This window comes from Castor canadensis, chromosome 3, assembly GCF_047511655.1.
Source record: "Castor canadensis chromosome 3, mCasCan1.hap1v2, whole genome shotgun sequence".
NCBI classification, from domain to species: Eukaryota; Metazoa; Chordata; class Mammalia; order Rodentia; family Castoridae; genus Castor; species Castor canadensis.
Window position 1 is genome coordinate 136,376,379 of NC_133388.1, and position 23,194 is coordinate 136,399,572.

The following is a 23,194-nucleotide window of genomic DNA, read 5'->3' on the forward strand; positions in this document are numbered from 1 at the left end:
GCACCTGCCAAGATCTACTGAGTCAGAAACTATGGAGGGTGGTGCCCAGAAATCTGTATCTTTTTTTTTTTTTTCAGTGCTAGAGGTGAAACCCAGGGCCTTACACATGCTAGGCAAGCACTGTACCACTGGGCTATATTCCTAGTTCTTATATCTTTTTTAAAAATTCTTCCAGGTGTTTCTGTACACATTAAATATATTTGTTTTCTATCACTGTCTATTCCATGGCTTAATACAATGCTAATGTGTTACCTTGCAGTTCTGTGGATGAAAAGTCTAACGCAGTATCACTGGGCTGAAATCGGGGTGTTGTCAGAGCTGAGTCTGCAGGCTCTGGGAAGAATCCCGTGTCTTTTCCAGCAAATCTAGGCTGCCTGCATTCCTCTGCTCATGGCCCCTTTCCTCCATTGTCAAAGTCAGCTGCAGTGTGTCCATTCCTTTTCAGGTGCCATCTCTTGTTCTCTGACCTTTTTTGCACTTTTAAAGACTCATATGATCAGATTGGACCCACTGAGGTAATCTAGACTAACCTGCCTATCTCAAAGTCAGATGCAACCCTTTTGCTCTGCCACATAACACGTTCACAGGTTCCAAAGTATTTGGATGTGGATACATTGGGTGGCTGCACATTATTCTGCTACCAAAGATCTATGTTGTCTCCTATTCAAGATACATTTGATAACTCTGATCCTTGTCCCCAAAATTTCAACCCGCTATAGCATCAACTCAAAGTCTCAAATCTCATCAGCTCAAAAGATTCAAATCCCACCATCTAACTCATCTAAATAAGGTAGAGTGAGCCTCTGGGTGTAATTCACCTAATTCCTCTCCGTCTGTGGATTTTGAAGTAAAGAAACATTTATCAGAATTACTTGCTCTGAAAATACAATGAATGGAAAAATACAATCATAGGATAACAGTTTTAGACATTCCCATTCAAAATAGGAGAAAATAGAGATGGGGGAAGGAATCACTAATCAAGCAATTTAAAAATCCAATTAGACAAAGTCCATGTGGATTTAGGACCTGGGAATAATTCTCTGTGGCTGACTGCTCTGCTTTCTGGATCATCTTTCCTTTTTCAGAAAAGAAAGCTGTGTAGATTTAGGAGCCTGTTCCCTGAATTTTGAAGGATCACCAGGCTTCTTTCACTATGTACTCTTTCTGTATCTTTCTGTAGCTCTTTCAGTCCAGGTTGGAAGTGTTTCTGCTGACATAAGATCCTCTGGAATCTGGCAGTTCTTCTATGTGAGTCATGATTCACTCCATTAGATAAGAGCATCCTTCAAGGATCTTTCTTCGATAACCCCATATCTAGTTTTTGATCTATGTTTTGCTCCGTTGATACAGCTAATGGAATTTATGAGTCACATTCTTAATTTCGACAAAGAACTTTTTTGTGACAGATGACTCATGGAGAAGTATTGTTATTTTTAATTACATAAATAAAAAACTTTAAAAAGGAGAATAAATATGAGACAATTTGAACCACAATAACTCAAGTAATATTGTGTTTATGATCTCATCTTTAAAAATCTATTTGATAAACACAGGCACCCAAAAGATAAATCAACATAAAGAACACAGAAATAAGAAGCTGTAATAAGAGGATAAAAGGACTGTCTAACTTTGTTCCCATTAAGTATAGAACTAAGAGTAACAATAATTGGGGATATTCTAGATTGTAGAATGGAACATAAATGCTGTGAATTCTACCTAACAATGTAAAAAATAATATAGGTTACAAAATCTGGAGATGGGTTGTGAGCAGATAGAGAAATTTTCATAATAAAGGAGACTTTGAAAGTATCTAAAATCTTTCAGTGCATTTAAAAATAAAATAAAGACCCAGAGTGTTAAGAATGTTATACCTGATCCTCTTTTAGAAGATTCATAACATACTTGAGGGTACTAAGGATCTACATAACCACAGTCAACAAAGAGGACAGAACTTTTCAAGTTTCCTGAAAAATGTTTTCTCACACGATGTTTCATGGGACACATTTTTGAGACTGCAACTTGCAGATCAGAACCATCAGGGATTATGCAGAGCATTGGGGCTATTTGATCTAAAAAATGACAGAAATGGAGTAACCATACGAAGGATTATTACAAACAGTGGTCTGATCATCTCTAAATGCACTAATAAAAGAAGAAGAAAATATCTGCACCATCCAATCAGGTATTTATTGAAAATTGACCCTGGACTCAGAGCAATGTGAGCACCACAGGAGACAAAGAAGTGGAAGAAAAGGCCCTCACTTAGCATATCCTACCTGGGGGATAAAATAAGCCTGGTGAAATAAGGCAAAACCACAGGAAGCTGTGTAATTGGGCATTTCAGATGGTAGTGAGAATGAAGCATAGTAAAGGCTGTGGGAGGTGGGGAGCAAGAAAAGAGGGAGCAGGTAGTCTCAGGGAGCTGGGAAGAGGAGCTGGAGGAGATGAAATTTGAGCTAGACTTAGGGTGTGGGAGAGATGTAGACAGCCAACAAGGAGGCCAGGATGTTGTAGGGCATTCTGGGTATGAAGAATAGGGCAGTCTTAGAACAAAGATGGGCTCTGTGTGCAGGGCAACCTGACTAATAAACCAAAGGTAAAGCCAGAGACATTTGGCTGGAAATAAAAGATTTAAATTCTGATTTGTTTTGTTTTGTTTTGAGGTAGGGTCTCAGTATGTAGCATAGATTGGCCTTGAACTTGTGATCTTCCTGCCTCAGCCTCCTGAGTACTGGGATTACAGGCCTCACCACCACAGCCAGCTACAAGGATTTAAATTCTTTAAGAGCAAGGACTCACCATGTGTCTAAAATCCATTGACGTACCTGACATTGAATAGGCACTCAATAATACTGGTAAAATGACTGGAACTTTCTTAAACAGGCTTACTGGTTTTTAAACTATTAATGAGGAAGCTGTGAGAGCCACGAAGCGGTGTTTCTTTCTTGTGTGTAGTCCTGGGGGTTTGAACTCAGGGCCTACACCTTGAATCACTCCACCAGCCCTTTTCTGTGATGGGATTTTGTGATCCCTATCGAGATAGGGTCTCAAGAGCTATTTGCCGGGCTGTCTTCGAACCACTATCCTCCTGATCACTACTTCCTGAGTAGCTAGGATTACTGGTGTGAGCCACTGATGTCTGGCCGAAGCAGTGTTTCTTGAGTGCCCACAAAGTGCTAGGCTGTGTGACAAATGCTGGAAAAACAGTAGGAGGAGAAGTCCAGGTTCCTTCTGTGTGGGGCCTCTCTCTTAGTGGAGTTGTTTCCTTGGAAGACTTGAGTGACAGGGAGGAATTAAACACAACCATATTTAAAGTCAAAAGGGTGAATTACATCCTCATCCTCTTGAGAGTCTACAACCAATAGTGGATTGTGTGAAGATTCCATGTGCTTTGCAGCAAAATGGCCTACAGAAGACTGTCATATACTCGGTCAGGCGGTGGACAGACACATCCACAACCAGGAGCTTCCATGCTATCTATTACAGTGTCCCCAAATCAGGCTGCAAAGGTCAGCTCGACCACCAACCCCCTCACATGTATCTCAGAATCCTTCCCCATCAATGGAGTGTGAAAAAGGCACAGCCCAAAGTGACTTCATCTATTATGCACTTAACTGTCTGGCAACCTACTGGTGACCACGATTTTTGGTGGGTGTGGTCAGTACCAGCTCCCATGGAAGGTTGTTCAGTTTGTTTTTTGTCTTTAAATAAATGTCAAGAAAAGAATCAGTGAAGGTGTTTTTAAATGATGGAGAGGAGAGGGTCCTCAGAGGTGTGCTGTCATCCCACTTTGGAGGAGTTTCTGAGTTGGGCCTTGTGTTGATTTACACGCAGGATACATTAAAAGGATATAATGGGATCTGAACCCACAGAGCCAAATTTCATCATAAATTTTCCTTCCAGATTAACACTCAATTAAATTTAATGGTGAAGATGTTCTTCAACGTTTTATTACTTCATTTGTTTTTCTTCTCTCTTCCCATCTCTTTTCTTCCCCTCCCTTCCCTCTTTCATTTTTCCCTTCCCACTTCTCTTCCCAACTTAAAAATTGGAAGACTCAAGTACATCAGAACACCTTAGTTAATAACATATTTACTTTGCACACACAGATCTTTCTACGAATTCCTAAGCCCAACCTGAGTATTTCAACACAGTGCAGCATCCTGGATGCTAATGTGGTGTGGCTTCTGGGGAAGCAAGTCAATATGGCCCTGAGGGGCTGCAGGACCCTCAACCCCACAGTGCTCACTGGGGGTTAATGACGAGATTTGCCATGGAGCAAAAGTGCCATCTTCTTTGCCTAATTCCATTGAGGCCATGAGATGTTGGCCTTAACAGCCAGCTACTGTTTCAAGGACTGTAGCAGCACTAAGATGGAGATGTTTTACTCCCCAGTTTGTAGCTAGGGAAACAGAGGCACTTGGCCCAAGGACAGTAAACAAAGAAATTGACCCAGATCATTTAACTCCAAAGTCTTTTTTACCACTTTGCCTTACTATCTTGAATTGAAGTGTTGTAACATGACAAAATGCAATAGTTTGAAGGAAAACAGGCCCAAGTCTGTGATGTTTCCATGCTATTTCACCCTTCAAATTCCTGTTCCCAAGCTATCATCACATCTAACATGTATGCATACATAACTAACACCGTGCTACGGAACATATGTAGCTTTTCAAATCAATTGTTGCAGTATGCGCATTGATTTCTATTATTTTAGGTGACAAACCAGTTCTTGTACAGTTGTCCAAAGATAATCTGGCTTTCCGATCACCTCATATTCAAGCACTTTTTTTCTCTGCTTGCCTGGCATCAGCAAGCCTTAGGGTCAGAAAGCACATGTTGGAAAATCTTTAGGAATAATTGTATCGAAGAGGGGGGTTAAGAAAAAGTAATATAGATGAGGTAAATTTGATCAAAGTCATTATATGCATGTTGTAAATATCACAATGAAACCCTTCTGCACAATTAAATCATGCTAATAAGTTTAAAAGAATAAAAAACTGGATTAAGGGTATTAGTAAATCCAGACTGAGAAAATTTGGCTTCTAACAATGGAGAAAAATGTGTGGTTTTGAGCAAGAGACGAATAATCAAATGTTCAAGTAGAAAACAACGAAGCTTCAAGATCATCCAAACCAGCACCAGCAAGTTCATGCAGAGGCCATCACTGAATCCTCCATGGTGAGCTCACATGGAACCTCAGAATCCTTTTCATCCCAGCACTTTGGGTACTGAGCAAATTGCCTGGAGAAGAACCTATTTTCTGTATTTAATTCAGATCAGTCCTTCTCAGAGGATGTAGCTCAGTGGTAGAGGATTTGCCTAGCATGCATGAGATCATGGGTTCAATACCTAGCACCAAAAAAAAAAAAAAAAAACCCTAGATTAATGTTTTAATTTTATAAATGTAGAAACTAGTACCAGAACTGCTCAACTGCACAAGATCACACCACACCTTACTGGAAAAGTAGGGCTGGCATCTGTGCTTTTTTTTTTGGTGGCAGTACTGGGGTTTAAACTCAGAGCCTCACGCCTGTATGTGCTCTTCCATTTGTGCCACACCTCTTCTGTGCCTTCTCATCTCTACTCTGATACTCTTTCAACATGACACAGGATGACAGCTGTTTTCCAGGAAGATTATTGGAGTGGGCCATGAAGAATGGGAGTGGGAGTTGTGAAGCCAGCTCAGCAGGAGCTCTACAACTTGAGCCACACCTCCAGCCCTGTTTTGCTTTTAGTTATAGGTTCTTGTGCTTTTTGCCCAGGGCTGGCCTTGGACCTTGATCCTCCTGCCCATGCCACCTACATAGCTGGGACCACAGACATGCACACTTGTTTGTTAGGATAGTGTCTCGATGACTTTTTCATTTGGCTGGCCTTGAATTGCAATCCTCCTGATGTTAACCTTCTGAGCGTCTGGGATTGCAGGCATGTACCACCACACCTGGCTTATTATTACCTTAGAGTGTACTCTTACTTACTGTAAAACAGTGTGCTGTGTTACAAGAATGGCTGCCTTATGCATTTTCTGTTTACCATGTCTCTTGATTGCTTCATAAGGCCATGCCCAGTGATGGTCTTATACCATGTAGGCTTGCATAGCCACACTTTAGGACGTTCATACAATGCATTTCTCAGAATATATCCCTGATGTTAAGCAACATGTAACTGTATTTCAAAGCAGTGTATGATAATGTTATTCTCAGAAACAAGGAAACCAGACACAGACCCTCCAAACAGAACAAACTATTCAACTGCATGTGTGGTTGTATTGCTTGTTCTGAGGTCACGATGAAAAAACCAAACTGTTCTGCTGATTCACAAGGGCTAGGCTAAGTATTTCAAGTTAGAATTTCTTAGCTTGGAGCAGAAATGGATCTATGAATCTGTTTATCACTTACCTCTGAAGAACCCCTCGGTTCTCTTTACTTGAAAAAGCTTCAGATGTTGAAAATGGCAAGCTTGTTGGTGACATGAGGTGGTGAGAACCAGTACAGGTGTAACTGGATGGAGAAAGAGCAGGGGAAATTGGGAATGAAGAGCCCCTGTTCATCCAGGCCACTTGAAAAGAGAAGTATTTATTGACTTAAAACAAGATCTAGAAAATAAGATCCTAATTGTTGGCAACACCACGGAAAGGCACTACCACGATACTCCTAAGAGACACCCACTAGTAAAATAAAGAGGGCCAAATTTTCACAAATTATCTAGACCTCAAATGTCACTCAACTAATGTAATTGTTACCAAATACCTGTGTCCAAGTTGTGATGACTCAGAGTCTGGCAATCAACTCTCCGGGTCGTAAACTGGTCTTGTGAAGTAGAGTGTGTGGAAAGCAAGGTTTTCATTAAAGTTTCAGCCATTGACAGAAAATATATCTACATGGAGGTCTCCTTTGGAAAAAGTGGTATTTTTTCCTATATAATCATAGGAACAAGGTTTCTCATCCAGTAATTGTAAGACGTTCAGTACAAAAGATCGTGAACCACCACCCAAATGCCTACCCAGAGACTATTATAACTAATACAAAAGATGAAGTCTGAGGACTTTCCCAAAATCTAAAATAGGGCACAATAATGTAGCAAGTGGTAGTTTAATGTAGAGCAAATTTTGAAGTGGCAAATTCCTTTGAAAATATGAGTCTGAAACAGAAATACATATTGGAAGACCTAATTTGCAGAAGTTAGAGATCAATGGGGAGTAGGGAGGACATTGCAAAAGAAAACAACGAGGATTTTTGTTCTGAATTTGGAACCAAACTGCATTCTTCACCGGAAAGCAGATGTTCAGAATTCATTGGGAATTCTGAGTTCAACTGAATGTCACTCTGCTTTGAGATCAACACACACCAACCAACAAAGGCCTCCAGAGAATCTTCTCTTTGTAACTGCTCTCTCCAAATGACATGAAACAAGCACAGCCATCCATACGAAGGAGAGCTGTGCCTAGCAGTTGGCTCCCCAGAGTTCTGCAGTGCATGAGTGTACTCCTGTAGACTCACTGGTCGCAGACAGGAGGGTAGTAGGGTATCACATTGCATCCAGAGACATTGTTCTCAGGAAATATGAAGGCATCTCTGTAATGAACTCAGTGCAGAGGGGACCCATCAGGCTTCAAACTTCTTTTTTTTTTTTTTAAGTGTAAAGCAGGAGAGTTTATTGAGATAGAGAAGTGTAAAGTGGGAGAGCAGAGCCCCAGAGTTGCGGGCAATCCTAAGAGAAGGAGCCCCTCAAATTTTTTTTTTTTTTTAAGAATCCCAGAACAAGTCCATTTACTTAATTTTTCACAAAGTCAGTGGTTTTTGTGCCTGACTGACTGCCCCTGTGTTGCTTCCATTGGCTTTTTCTTATATCACTTTTTAGAACTGGCATGAGTGGTCCATGAATAGAACATATGTTATCACATACCTGGAAGGTTCAGAAGGAAAACTCAGAGTAGTTAGGATGGCTTCTTTAGAGAGGAGCTAAGAAAGTACCTAAAAGCCCTCCCAGTGCTGACAGTTCAGATGAGAAATCCTCTCAGAAACTAACCCTTCAGTCTCCTTATTATGGAATCTTTTTTTGTATTAGATCACGGGTAAGTAGATACTGTGAAGGGTATGAAAATTTACTGTTTGCATGCTAACAAAGTAGCCTACCATACATGTATATGTTTGTGATAGTGCTGCATATGTATTCACATAGGTACTGACAGAATGCAAGAGACCTCTAGGCCAGAAGCAGCAGCCAGAACAATTTATCCTTTTGTTTCTCCATTGTGATGGGCCAGATGTCAGCTGCATATGCAAAGGGGTAAATCACAGGAGAGAACCCTGAAATTAGAAAGATCTAATCACATAGAGTACTGCTGATTATCTACCCATCCTTGGCTCTATAGAGAGAGATTACTCATTGCCACGGAATGTGAGAAGGCCTCCTCTGGAGAGGGGAAGAAGAGGTCTTTATTACTCTGGGATGTTTCTAGAAAGAGAGACATCTTTAAGCTTTATTATCCTGGAATGTATCCTTATATGAACACTGGCTATAAATTCCCTTCCTCAGAGGGTCTGGACCATGTAGGAACAGGAGGAACTCAAGGATAAATGTCTCCCATCAGCCACCTGCTTGCTTAAAACCCTTGACCCTTTCCTCTACAATTAGAATAGCCTCCAGCTCTGCCTAGCTGTGACCTAGGGGCCTGCCCTGATCTGGCCCTAAGCTACCTTTTTAAACATCACCTCCTTCACTATCCAGGGGGCTCCAGCCACACTGGGCTTTTCTGTATCCCTTGGACAGACCAAGTTTATTTTCACCTCAGAGTCCTTGAGCTTGCCACTCCTTCTGTGTGCACAACTATCCCCTGGACCCACCCATGATAGGCTTCTGCTTCCCATCTAGGACACAGCTTAACTGTTGTCTCCTCCAAGAGGCTTTTCCTCCCCACTCTAGTACTATGACAGTGGAGAACTTGCTTTGTAGTCATTTTTTTCATTCAGTAGCTAGAATAGTAGTTGGCTTATTTTGGTAAATATTTGTTAAATGTTAACATAAAATGAGGATAATCATAGCTATCTCATAGACATCTAGATAATGTAATAAGTGTAAACCATAGACAGAACATACGGGGAAAGTGTTTTTTTATAAATTTTTATTAGGAAGTATTCATTACGCAGGGGAGATTTGTAGTGAAAATTCTGCTTAGACTTATATTGTACATTATTTACATTGCCCCCATCGTGTCTCCCCTTCAGCCCCCTCCCCACCCCACTTAAAGCAATTGCAAGAAGTTTCTTAGTTCTGTTTCATATAGGTATTTGAAGTCCATCAACCATATACCGTCACCTTAATCTCCTTCCTTCACCCTCCCCCTTTCCACTAGTACCCCCCCACACACACTGTGCCTATTTTCAGTCCTGATTTTTGTTATTAATATTTAAGTTGACGTCCAAAGGGGTGTCTCAATGTATGCCACTGTGGATGTGCTTTACTTTGGTCTGTTGAATCCCTTCAAATAGGAAAGTATTAATATTAATAAAGGGTCCAGCCACATAGGAACTGAAGTGAAGGCTGATGTAAGGACTTACCCTCATCTCTATCTAACTAGTCATCAGTCTATTCCAGGACATAGCTTCCTTTGGCAGAGGACATATACCAAATCCGAAGCCATTTGAAAAATCTGTGCATTCCTGGTACTTGTTTGCATGGTGTATTACCTTCCATGTATTTATGAAAAACTATAAAAATTTATAGATGAGTTTGATCATTCCTTTACATGGAATGTAAGCTCCTTTAGAGCTTAGCCCAATATGGGACTAGACATTGGATTAATTAAATTAAATTTATTATGTGCAAATAAAACTACTTTTGGATATAAGATCAACACCAAGTTTTTTTGCTTTACTTATTCAACAAATATTTCGATTTGTAAGATCTTGTGCCAGGCTCCAGGATCTGCCCATGAGGGAGAATTTCTGTCTTCAAGGAGCTCAACTCCTTACCAGGTAGACAGATGGGTGAATGAAATTGCAAACATAAGCTAATATGAATACTTTGTGCCACAGGTAGAAGTAGAAAATGCATAGTTTTGTTCTGATTTGGGCTCAGAATACCTTTTTCTCAATGGCCTAGGTTTCTCACCTATATCATGAGTAGGTAACCCCTGCATGTGTTGGAGGGTGAGAGGATGCTGGTTCACACCGTCTTAACATCCTCCTCCCAGATTTTCCTCCCTTACTGGGGATGGAAGTCTTCCTTGTCTGCTATCAATGGTTTCTATCAGTGGGGGAAATAGGACCTGACAAATCTCTCAGTGCCCAGATCATGTGAGACTACATATGCAAAACAAATTGTTTCATAAACCAATGTAAATCTACCAGCTACTCATCACCAATAATCACAAAGGACCTGTTATGTGTGGGACACTGTGCCAGGCACTGGAGCTGGGGGAAGAAGGTCTAAAAGAGGGTAGGTAAAGACAATGTTGGAAATGAGGTTGGGGATAACATTGTTCAGACGTAAAAGTCTGAACAAAGAAGTTCAGACTTGACCGAGAAAGGAAAGGGAAGTGAATGAAGATTTAAAGGGCACAGAAGGGCAAAGTGAGCAGATCAATCTTGTGACTGTGTTATTTGGTTGTGGGGTCTGCATACAGATTTACTGGTCCCAGTGTTTATAACTCAAACCAGGGAAGTAGCAATAAGAATGGGAAGGAGGAGTGGCTATGAGTGTTGCTGGAAGAGGATCAGACTGCCAGCTCCTTGTAAATATTATAATAGTTACAGGCACAGGGTTCTTAGAATCTGCCTGTCTGCTGTCAAATCCTGGCTCTACCACTTGCTAATGGTGTGTCTTTGAGCAATTTACTCAGGTCCTCTGTGTTTAAGTTTTCTTATCTATAAAATAGGGATAACATTAATACATATCTCCTCTGATTTAAATATATACAAAGAACTTGGAATAGTTTAGAAATACATATGCACCCAATAAAGACTAGCAATTATCATCACTGTAGTCTTGGAAAACTGGCTCACTGACTTTATACCCAACTTCTCTAAACTCCAGGACAATTGAGTGTGCACTAGACATTCCTATACCTTTTTTCTGTTTAATGACCTCTTTACATTAATGCCCCCCATCTCTGCATTTCTAGGACCAAGCCTTGTATCTTGTTATCCAGAACCATTTTCATATCTGAAATCTTAAACTTCCACACTCCATAGTCTAGCTCTTGCAAAATTCATTTTTCTGTTGCTCCACTTCTTCAAACTCAAAACCCCCTAATCTCTTTTACCCCCATTTTCTCTCAGCTAATGAACTCCTCATCGGCCTCTCTTCCTTCTGTCTTTCATCTGAAAGATGACCTTTTTGGTCATCTGAAGTTTAGCTCCTATCTTCAAGCCTGTGGAGTGATGGCTTCTCCCTTTCCCCGTGCTTTGCTCTACTGCATGCTCTCCAGTGAATTATGATGGTCAAGTCTGGAACATGTCCTGTGGATTCTCTACTGGACAGTCTCTTTCTCCCTGTCCTTGAAACATTTTACTCCTTTAGCATTGGTGACAATGTCTTCTCTGTTTTTTTTCATAACCCTCAGACTATTGTTTTTCTGTCTTCTTCACAGGCTTCCTTTTTTCTAACCAACCCTTAGATGTTGACATCTCTAAGACCCCATCCTTAGCTCACTGCTTCTCTTACACTGCACACTTTTGCAAACAACCATGGGCGATTTTATTCTTTTTACAGTTTTAACAACTACCTACAGGTCCCCCAAATCTGTATCTAGAAATATCTCTCTTTGAGCTCCGTGTTTATATATCCAATTGCCTCTGGACAGCTGTTTCCCCAACCCAATGACATTTCAAACTCAGTATGCCCAAAATACAGCTCACCATTTTTCCTTCTAAACCAGTTCATCTGCCTATTTTTTAATTTTAATTTTATTTTATTTGTGGCACTGGGGTTTGCACTCAGGCCTGTGCTTGCAAGACAAGTGAACCATACCTCTGGCTGTATTTTAATTTCTCAGTTAGCAGCATTCCTTTCATTCAATCACACAAACTAGAAATCTGGCAGATCGCTCAGATTCCCCACACTGTCTTCCTTACTCCTCATGTCCAAGCAATCATTTTACACTTGCTAAACTTACCTTCTAAATATTTTTGGGCTCTATGCCCTCCACCACTTTAGGTTGCACCTTCATTTTCTCTACCTCCTTTTAGAACACTGTGAGTACCTCCCTCCATTCAGTCTTGGGCCCCACAAGTCAGTCTATTTTCTTTTCTTACTGATTCAGATGAATGCTCTTTATCATGACACTGAGTTGTCTCCACAATCTGGCACCTGACACATTCCCTATCCTCATCTTTTACCCTTCCCTGCCTCACACTTTACACTCTAAAACCTTGACGTGCTTTTGCTCTCTGACCTTGCTCTGCTCTTCAAGACTCCTAGTTACTGCTTCGAAAGCCTTGAGCATCATTCTCTCCTGCCCTCGCCCACATTCATCGGTTCAGGTATAGCTTCCCTTTCCCAGGATCCCAGGGAAACCATCCTTGAATTATTTTCCCGTTTGCTCCCAGTTGGTGCTTTCACCTTTGCTCCCTGTGGGTGGCTCAATCACTGAGCTTACACTGTGGCAAGATTTTCTGTTTTCCTGTCTGCACTGCCTACTCTACTATCTTCCTATGAAAAAGACTGTGTCTGAATTATCTTTTAATTTCCAGCATCTCATCTATTATATGCCAGCTTAAGTGTAGAAACAATGTTTGTGGAAGGAAGGAAGGGAGGGAGTAAGGGAGGGAGGCAGGGAGGAAGGAAGGAAGGAAGGAAAGAAGGAAGGGCAAAAATTATTTTGTAGTGGGAAAATATAACTTTCAAAAACAACAGTCTGACTAAGTAAGGTAATGAGAAAATAGAAATATAAGCACTTTAATTTTGACTTGGTTAAAATGAAAAGAAATTGTAGGTCAGAATCAATTTAATCCTTGAGGTAAAATCTTGTTACATCAAGTACTATTCATTAATAGAGAGGTGGGTTGAAAATCCTTTTCATTACAGCAGTCTCTGCAGTACAGAAAACAAAGAAGCAGCCAGGAGAGAAAAGTCTTATTTCTATTTGAGTTCTCTGTGCTATGCCCATTGCTATACTTGTACAAAGAAACTTCCTGAGACAGTCAGAAGTTCGTCAAATGCTTTTTTGCTTGGGATGATCCTAAAAGATAAACACGAATTTTCTAGAATGTAAACTCTAATCTCAAAGCATGTAAAACAGTGAACTGTTTATTTGACCTATAGAATAGATTTGTTTTAGAAGCTAGAATTATAAATTAACTGTTAATCTGATTCTCATTACATAAAGTGTAAGAAAGTTGTTCATTAGAAAAAATTATTCAGGCCCCTGGGTCTAGTTTTTTCTCTATGCCAATTGTGCAATGCATAATAAAAATAAGATTGTGCAGCTCCAAGCCAAATATGGTGAGAAGTCTAATTTCCTTTAAAATATATTATCCCTTTTTAAAAAAAAAACATTTCTTATTATCATGGGTCCAGATTTTTAAAAAGCCCTGCTGATGAGTTGGTCTTTATAGTCTCTAGATAAATTATAAAATCTTACCAAACTCATTTACTTTTGAACTTTCCTTAGTGGAAAAAATAATATGAAGATCCTCTACTCTACCAAGATCTAAATTTCCCAAATCCTGGGAACAATGTGAAGCTGCTCCTCCACCCTATTTTCCATTTCAGTAATATTTTCCCTTTTAAGATATTAAAGTTATTTTCCATTTCATGACTGGCTTCTAATAACAGAGTATTCAAGAACAGATATCCTGCCTGGAGGTAGGAAGCACCCTAGAGCAGGACCACATTCATTGTCAGATTTCATCATCATTAACCCAAATGAAATCACTTCTCTTCCAGAAGCATGGCCAGGCGAGAGCCCAATTATCAGACAAACAGGTAAAGCAGACAGCTAAGTGCTGGTCTAGCAGCCTGTATGAAGCAGAGCTCAATTCTGTGGAAGGTTGTGGTATGGTCAGGATGTTTGCGACTTCCCCAAATTCTCATATTGACAAGTCACACTCAGGGTGATGGTAAGAAGTGAGGCCTGTGGGAGGCAACTTGTTCCTGAGAGCTTCAACTTCCCCAATGAAATCAGTGCCCTTATTAAAGATGCCTTCTCCATCTTCCTCTGCATGAAGAATAGAACCTTACCAGGCACCAAATCCACCAGCACCTTGATGTTGGACTTCCCAGCCTTTAGCAATATGAGAAATAAATTTCTGTTGCTTGTGAATGACCCAAATGTATATGATGTAGCAGCAGGAGCAGACTAAAACAGTTTGGTAGACAAATGGCATGGCACCCAGACACCAGGAGGCAGGTGGACAGACTTCTTGCTTTGCAGTCATCTCTGTTACATGAACAGCCATAGTGATACAAATGAAAGGTTTTTGAGTTGGAAATGGATATAGGAGAAAAAAATCAATTGCATTTCTCATACTTTAGCTCTTAGTAGGAAGATTTTGCCTCATCAATCTCTCCTGGAATTAGTTTTTCTCAAGGCATCTTTGGTTAACCTCCTGGATTTAGGAGTAAAAATACTGGTACTAGTACCTGAAATTTATTTGCATGTCTACACACTACATTTATTTTTAAATTTTATTTTATCGTTTTTGCATTTACTTACACGTTTATACATTATTTGGGCCACATTCGCCCCACCTCCAGGTAGAACCTGTTCTGCTCTCTTGTTCTCTGATTTTGTAGAAGGAAAAACGTAAGAAATAATAAGAAAAACATGGTGTTTTAGCTAGTTTGAGATAAAGATATCTATACAGGGAGATTCCTTGTATTGTTTCCAGAATACTTGTATTATAACCCACATTGGTTCATCTCAATCAGACCTCTTCACTACTCCCTAGGCCCTTTCCCATAGTGACCTCTGCCAGTTTAATATTGCTATATCCACTTCTATATAGTGAGCACATCAACCACATTCAAGTTTTAGATTTCCTTCCCTTCCATATCCCTCCTGTGTGTAGTCTCTTCTTAGTGTGACCCATGTCCAATAATATTACTGCATTTGTTTTAGGTCTAGAATCCACATATGAGGGAAAACATGCTATTTTTGGTCTTCTGAGCCTGACTAACTTCACTGAAGATGATGTTCTCCAGTTCCATCCATTTACCTGTAAATGTCAAAATATCATTCTTCTTTGTGTCTGAATAAAATTCCATTGTGTATAAATACCACATTTTATTAATCCATTTGTTGGTAGTGGGACATCTTGTCTGTTTCCATAGCTTTGCTATTGTGAATAGTGCTTCAATAAACATGGGTGTGCAGGTGCCTTTGTAGTAACCTGAATTACATTTCTTCAAGTATATTCCTAGGAGTGGGATTGCTGGATCATATGGGAGATCTATTTTTAGTTTTTAAAGAAGCCTCCATATTGTTTTCCATAGTGGTTGCACTAGCTTAAATTCCCACTAGCAGTGTTCAGGGTTTCTTTTCCCCCCACATCCTCACCAACATTTGGTGTTCTTCATGGTAGCTATTATAACTGGAGTGAAGTAGAATCTTTTCTTTATGGCCAGGGATGGTGAGCAGTTTTTCATGTTTTTTAGTCATTTGGACTTTTTCCTTTGACAAAGATCTTTTTAGTTCAGTTGTCCATTTTTTTATTGGGTCATTGATTTTTGGGGAGTTTAGTTTTTTGAGCTCCCTGTATATTCTGGTTATCAGTCCCTTGTCTGACGTACAGCTAGCAAAGACTTTTCTCCCATTCTGTGGGTGGTCTCTTCAATTTAGAGACCATTTCTTTTGTTGTGCAAAAACCTTTTAATTTCATGTAGTTCCATTTGTCAATCCTTTCTCTTAGATGCTGAGCCACTTACATTCTACTGAGGAAGTCTTTGCCTATACCTATTGCTTCCAGTGTATTCCCTGCTCTTTCCTATGCTAGCTTCAAGGTTTCAGGTCTGATATTAAGGCCCTTAATCCGCTTTGAGTTGAGACTAGTACAGGGTTACAGGCATGGATCTAGTTTCAGTTTCCTGCAGACAGATATCCAGTTCTCCCAGCAACATTTGTTAAAGAGGCTGTCTTTTCTCCATGGTATGTTTTTGGAGCCTTTGTCAAAAATTAGGTGGGCATAGTTGCATGGATTCATATGTGGGTCCTGTATTCTGTTTCACTGGTCTTCATGTCTGTTTTTGTGGCAGTACCATGCTGTTTTTATTGCTATGGCTCTGATATAGTTGGAAGTCAAGTGTTGTGATACCTCCAGCATTGCTCTTTTTGCTCAGTATTGCCTTGGCTATTCACAGTCTTGTGTTTCCAAATGAACTTTAGGGTAGATTTTTCAATCTCTGTGATGAATGCCATTGGAATTTTGATGAGAATTGCACTGAGCATGTAGATTGCTTTTGGTAGCATAGCCATTTTTACTATATTGATTTTGCCAATCCATGAGCATGGGAGATCTCTCCACCTACCGTAGTCTACTTCGATCTTTCTTCAGTGGTTTGTAGTTCTCCTTGTAAGAGGTCATTCACAGTCTATATTAAGTTTATTCCTAGGTTTTTGATTTTTTGAGGCTATAGTAAATGGAATTGCTTTCCTATATTCTTTCTCAATCTGTTCATTATTGGTGTATAGAAAAGCTATGGAATTTTGTTAATTGATTTTGTATCCTGCTACTTTGCTGAAGCTATTTATAGTGTCTAGGAGTCTTTTGATAGAGTTTTTCAGGTGTTGTAGGTATAAAATCATGTCATTTTTGTATAGGGATAGTTTGACTTCCTTGCCTATTTGTATTCCTTTTATTTCTTCTTCCTGTCTTATTGCCCTGGCTAGGAATTACAAGACTATGTTGAAAAGAGTGGGGAGAGTGGGCACCCTTGTCTCATTCCTGACTTTAGGGGAAATGGCTTTAGTTTTTCCCCATCAAGTGTGATGTTGGCTATGGGTTTGTCATTTATAGCCTTTATAATTTTGAGGCACATTCCTTCTATTCCTAGTTTCCTCAGAGCTTTTATCCTGAAATGGTGTTATCTTATTGTAGGATTTTTCTGCATCTATTGAGATGATCAAGTGGTTTTTGTGTTTGCTGCTGTTAATGTGGTGTATTACATTTATTGATTTGCATGTGTTGAACCATCCCTGAATCCCTGGGGTGAAACTGACTTGGTCATGGTGAATGATCTGTCTGATATGTTGTTGAGTTCAGTTTGCCATTATTTTATTGAGGATTTTTGCATCAATGTTCATTAAGGAGATTGGCCTGTAGTTCTCCTTTTTGGATTTGTCCTTGTCCAGATTTAGGATGAGTGTAATACTGGCTTCATAAGGAGTGTTGGTATTAGTCCTTCTTTAAAGGTCTGGTAGAATTTAGTGGAGAAACTGTCAGGTACTGGATTTTTCTTTTTTGGGAGACTCTGTATTGCTGTTTCAATTACATTACATGTTATATATCTGTTTAGTTGCTTAATATCCTCTTGGTTCACTTTTGATGGTCATGTGTGTCTAGAAATTTCCTATTTCTTCAAGATTTTCCAATTTATTTGAACATAGGTTCTCAAAGTAGGTCCTGATGATTTCCTCCCCTTTTTTGTTTCTGATTTTACTAAGTTGAGTCTTTTCCCTCCTCAGTTTAGTCAGATTTGCCAGGGATTATCAACCTTTTTTTTTTTTTTTTTTTTTTTAAGAACAAGCTTTGTTTTGATTCTTTGTATGGGTTTGTTTGTTTGGGCTTTTTTTTTTTTTGTCTCTGTTTCATTAATTTTGGCCTCTATTTTTATTATTTGTCTCCTTCTGCTTGTTTTGGGTTTAGCTTGTTATTATTTTTATAGGAGTTTGAGATGTAGCATTAGGTCACTTATTTGAGATCTTTCTGTCTTTTTAATATATGCACTCATTGCTATAACCTTTTCTCTTAGGATTGCCTTTTCTGTGTCCCATAGGGTCTGATAGGTTGTGTTTTCATTTTCATTAAATTCCAGGAACTTTTTGATTTCCTCCCTTATTTCTTCTATGACCCACTGATTGTTGAGTAATGTGTTGTTCAATCTCCAATTATTTGTGTATTTTCTGCTGCTGCTTTTGTTGTTGAGTTCTAGTTTTATTGCATTGTGATCAGATAGTATGCAGGGGGTTGTTTCAATTCTCATATTTGTTCAGGCTTGTTTTGTGCCCTAAGATATGGTCTATTTTTGGAGAAAGTTTCATGGGCTGCTGAGAAGAATGTGTATTGTGCTGTTGCAGGGTGAAATATTCTGTAGCCATCAGTTAGGTCCATTTGATCTATGGTGTCATTTAGTTCTAGGATTTCTTTGTTGATTTTTTGTCTGGATGACCTATCTACTGGTGACAGAGGGGTATTAAAGTCTCCCACTACCACTGTGTTGGAGTCTATGTGTGCTTTTAAGTCCTTTAGTGCATGTTTGATGAAGTTGGGTGCACTGACATTGGGTGCATATAGGTTGATAATTGTTATTTCCTTTTCATGTATTGCCCCTTTTATTAGTATGAAGTGATCTTCTTTGTCTTGTCTGATTAATGTAAGTTTGAATTCTACTTTGTCTAATATAAGTATTTGTACTCCTGCTGTTTTGGGGTGCCATTAGCTTGGTAAATCATCTTCTAGCCTCTAACCCTAAGCCAGTGTTTATTTCTGTCAATAAGGTGGGCCTCTTGTAAACAACAGATTGTTTAATCTTCCTTTTTAATCCAGTTTGTCAAATGGTGTCTTTTGATGGGAGAGTTGAGTCCATTACATTCAGTGTTAATGTTGATATGTATGTGGTGATTCCTGCCATTTAGTTGTTTTTGTTGTTTAAGGATTTGAGTGTGTATTATTCTCTGATTACTTGTTTTTTCTTCTCCTGAGACTTAATACTTCCTGTACTTTCGAGGTTTTGTTAGCTTTCATCTTCTGAGTACAGAATTCCTTGTAGAATTTCTGTAGTCATGTCTTGGTGGTCATATATTGTTTTAGTTTCTGTCTATCATGGAAGATTTTATTCCTCTGTCAATTTTGAATGATAGTCTTGCTGGGTAGAGTATCCTAGGGTTTAAGTTATTTTCATTCAGTGCCCAGAATATCTCACTCCATGCACTTCTTGTGTTTAAGGTTTCTGTTGAGAAATCTCCTGTGATTTTGATGGGTTTACCTTTATAAGTTATTTGGTTTTTCTCTCTTACAGCCTTCAGTATTCTTTTTCTGTTCTCTGTGCTATTTGTTTTAATGATAATATGTCATGGAGAGGTTCTATTTTGATCAAGTCTGTTTGGTGTCCTGGAGACCTCCTGTACCTGACTGGGCAATTCTTTCTTAAGATTTGGGAAATTTTCTGTTATTATTTTGTTGAATATATTACATATCCCTTTGGCTTGCACCTCCTCTCTTTCTTCAATGTCCATGATTCCCAGGTTTGGTCTTTTGATGGTGTCACTGAGTTCTTGCATATTCCTTTCACAGCTTTTGATTTGTTTGACTAAGAGTTCTTCTGTTTTTTCTTTAATATCTATTTTATCTTCAAACTCTGAACAGAAAATCTTCTGTTTTTTCTTTAATATCTATTTTATCTTCAAATTCTGTCTTCCACTTGTTCTAGTCTGCTGAAATAGCTTTCCACTGTGTTTTTTATTTGACTATAGAGACTTTTTATTTCCAGGATTTCTGTTCAATTCTTTTTTCTAAGGTTTTCCATAACTTTGTTCAACTCCTCTTTCATATCTTGTGTTGTCTTCTTTATTTCATATATCTCTTTTTAAATAGTCTCCTTTGTTTCACTTTGGTGTTTGTTGAAGTCCTGTCTGGGGTCATTTAGTTGTCTCTGTGTCTTCTCAAGTTTTTTATTTGTGGTTTCTTGAAGTTTCTTGAATGCATCTTGTACTTTCTGGTAAACCATGTCTTGTATCTTCTCCATGAGTTTCTCAGTGATGTCTTCCATGATTTTCTCTTTGAGTGACTTTTTGTGAGCATCACTGAGCTCATTTATCATTGTTTTGTTAGAGTCAGGAACTGGATATTCATTTTCTCATTTTCCACTAAATCTTCTATTGAATTGTTTTTTAGAGGAGTGTTGTTTTCTTGCCTTCTTCTTCTCCTCATTGTATTAATTGGTGCTGTGCAACTAGGTTCTTGATTGACTAATTGGTGGTTTTAATTGCCTGTTTTCTTTCCCTTGATTTAATTTTTGTGTTGTGACTGGCTTAATTGTTAGCTAGGTTGATGTGCTATTTCTGTCCCTGGCCTGGAGGTGTAAATTAGCAATAACAAATTCACAGGTTCAATGCCAGAGCAGTTGTTTACATATTATATAGAAAACCCCTTGGTGATAATATCTATAAACAGTAGGAGTTGGAGGGAATAATGGTTGTTTGGCTAGAAAGAGAAATTTGTGTAATTGGTAGAGGTGGTGCTAAAAGTGGGCAGAAAGGGGGAGTGGGGTGGGTAGGGGAAGAGGTATGGGGGCTGCTGGGCTTTGTGGCCCTTGTCTGTATTTGGGTATATTTGCACTGTTGTAGTAGAAGGCGTTTGAGTCAGGGATTGCAGGGGGCTGGAGGTGTGTACAGTTGGTACCATAGGCTGGTTAGCAGGTGATGAAAATGTAGGAGGGAGGGGTAATGTGGTGACAAGTTGGGGAAGGATAGGAGGGGGAGAGAGTGGATTTGAATGGGCAGAAAGAGTAGTTTGGGTTAGAAGAATAGATTGTAGCACAAGAAAAGGAGAGAAAGTGAAGGGAGTAAGAATAGGGATAGGAAACTGTAATGGTAAAGTTAATAATCTAAAAAAAAAGGTACAACAACAACAAAAAGTTTAGTCTGTTCGGCAAAAGTTCCTTTGTGTCCAATCCTGGTATTGGTGCTTGGTACTCTGGGCTTTGTGGAGAAGGGTGCTGCCCCTCCTGTTGGACAGCTTGGGGGATAGACAGAAGGAGGGGTGTTTTTCCACTTTCCTTGGTCTTAAGGGGCATCCATTATAAGCTGGCGTGCTGAAGCAGTCTCACCAGATAACTGGCTTTTGAGCAGTATTTGGTTCCTTTTGCCATGGGGCAGGTTGCAGTCAGGATCTGTGGTTAACTCACTACCAGTTTATACAAGGTGGTCTGATTTGTTGTTTACGCCGGGTGGCAGCTGCATTGCCCTACCACTGCAGCTCTGTCTAGTCAGTTCCTCCCCCCACAAGGTAGGGCAATTCAGTTTTGAATAGCACCCTTAGTCCCACAAGACTAGTTCAGTGTTGCACCACACTCCTGCTTTAGGAGTTTGGCTTGTTGCCTGACCACTGCTCTCAGACTTTGTGCCTTGCCCTACCTCTGCTCACTGATAATTTGGCTCCTCTGGGGGGTTGGGTTGTTGCTCCATCCCCACTCTCAGCCTTTGTTCCTTGTCCCACCTTTGTTCCCTGAGAGTTTGGCTCCTTGCCCTACCCCTGTTCTCCAAGGTTGGTTCAGCATTCCACCCCACCCCCACTGTGGCTGGTTGATTAAATCACTGTTTATGCCTTTCAGTTTTGTTCGGGGCGGGGTTCAATCTGCCCAGGGTCTGTGTTGCACTGGAGTATGTTCTTGGGGGGTGGGTAGGGGAGTCGCATGTGGTGCATGTTGCTCACTTTTTGGGTCTGAAGATTTACACAGGCAGCTTTGACACCAGCAGAAGGGAAGAAATAGTGTGCCACTTTTCTCAAGGCAGACATTCACTGGGACTGGGTTCAGCATGGCAGGGCATAGGTAAGCTTTCCATGGGTTAGGGGTCCAGGATGGTACAGGGTTCAATTCTACTTGATGCTTTGTCTTCGATGATGTCTGATGCTCCAGGAGGTGCAGTTACTGTGACATGGAACTGTGGCTCTTTCTCAAGCCCAGTAAGGTCCAAGCTACATTTATTTTTTTAATTAATCCCTTCAGTTAACCTAATGAGTCTTGCTGTTTTTATTTTACCAGGAAGTCCAGTTCCACCATTAACAAATGGCAAATGCAACAGTTTGTCTGATTCTGAAGCCAGTTAAGCCAAGCAAAAGACAAACACATCTACTGAGGGAGGAGACCCAGCCTCAGGAACAATCAGAGACACCAGTAACACAAGATGTGGAAGTCACTTCAATGCCTTCCACCCACTCTGTCATTAACCTATTTGATCAGCACAATATTTGCTCCAGGAAATTAATAGCAGATGCCCATGAGAAGCAGTGTCACATGCAGTCATGTGTGGGGAGTGGAGTATGACAAGCCTGTGAGAACTTGACATAAGCACAGCTATGCCAAATAATTTGTAGGCTGAGTTGGCACGGCCCCAGCCACAGAAGTGGGCAAGGGCAAAATGCAGCACAGCTGCTTTTCCTAAGCTGTTTACATTCAGAGAGTAAGGATCACAGGTTTCTCCTGTTATAATGTCACACCCCTCCCCAAGAACTGTTGCTCCACCTCCTTGTTTGCCACTGTATATAAAAGATTTGCTGAAGGAGGACACTGCTGGCTGCTTGTGAGGGGTGGCTGCTGTGGGTTTCTTGTGAGGCTGCTGCTGATGACACTGCTGCTCTGGCTGTTGTGTGTCTAAGAGTCTAAGGTCTGAGACTTTAGGAGTTATGCTAGAGATTAGAAGAAAACATGGGATAGTGAGAGTCTAAGGACCGAGACTTTAAAGAATAGAAAAGAAGAAAGGTTTTAAAGAATAGAAAAAAGAAGCAAAGTAAAAGAAGAGAAGTAGAAAAGAAATAACAAGGCTATTGTGTCTCCATCCAAGCACCCTACACACCTGACCCCAGATTTGTGCATGTTTGTCTTCTATCTTTTGTCTTTTCTGCACCTCCAGTCTCCCCCAGCCATGTTCATAGGACAGGGACTTGCACGGGTTGCAAGAGTCATGGTCCCCTGAGAAACAGATATCCAGATGGAATGAGAAGTATAGGAGACTAGCTGGATGAGGTTACACACACCTGCAATTCCAGCACTTGGGAAGCTGAGACAGGAGGATCCCAAGTTTGAGGCCAGTGTAGGGTATGTAACAAGACCCTGCAAGAAAGGAAGGAAGTAAGAAAGAAAGGAAGGAAGGAAGCAAAGAAAAAAGGAAGGAAAGAAAGAAGAAGGAAGGAAAGGAAAAAATAGAAGTATAAGAAACTTACTGGGGGAAACCCCTGTGGAAAAACAAGAAATATCAGATTGCAATGCAAGGACCTCCCCCACCCCACCGTGAAATGAGAGAGGAAGGAAG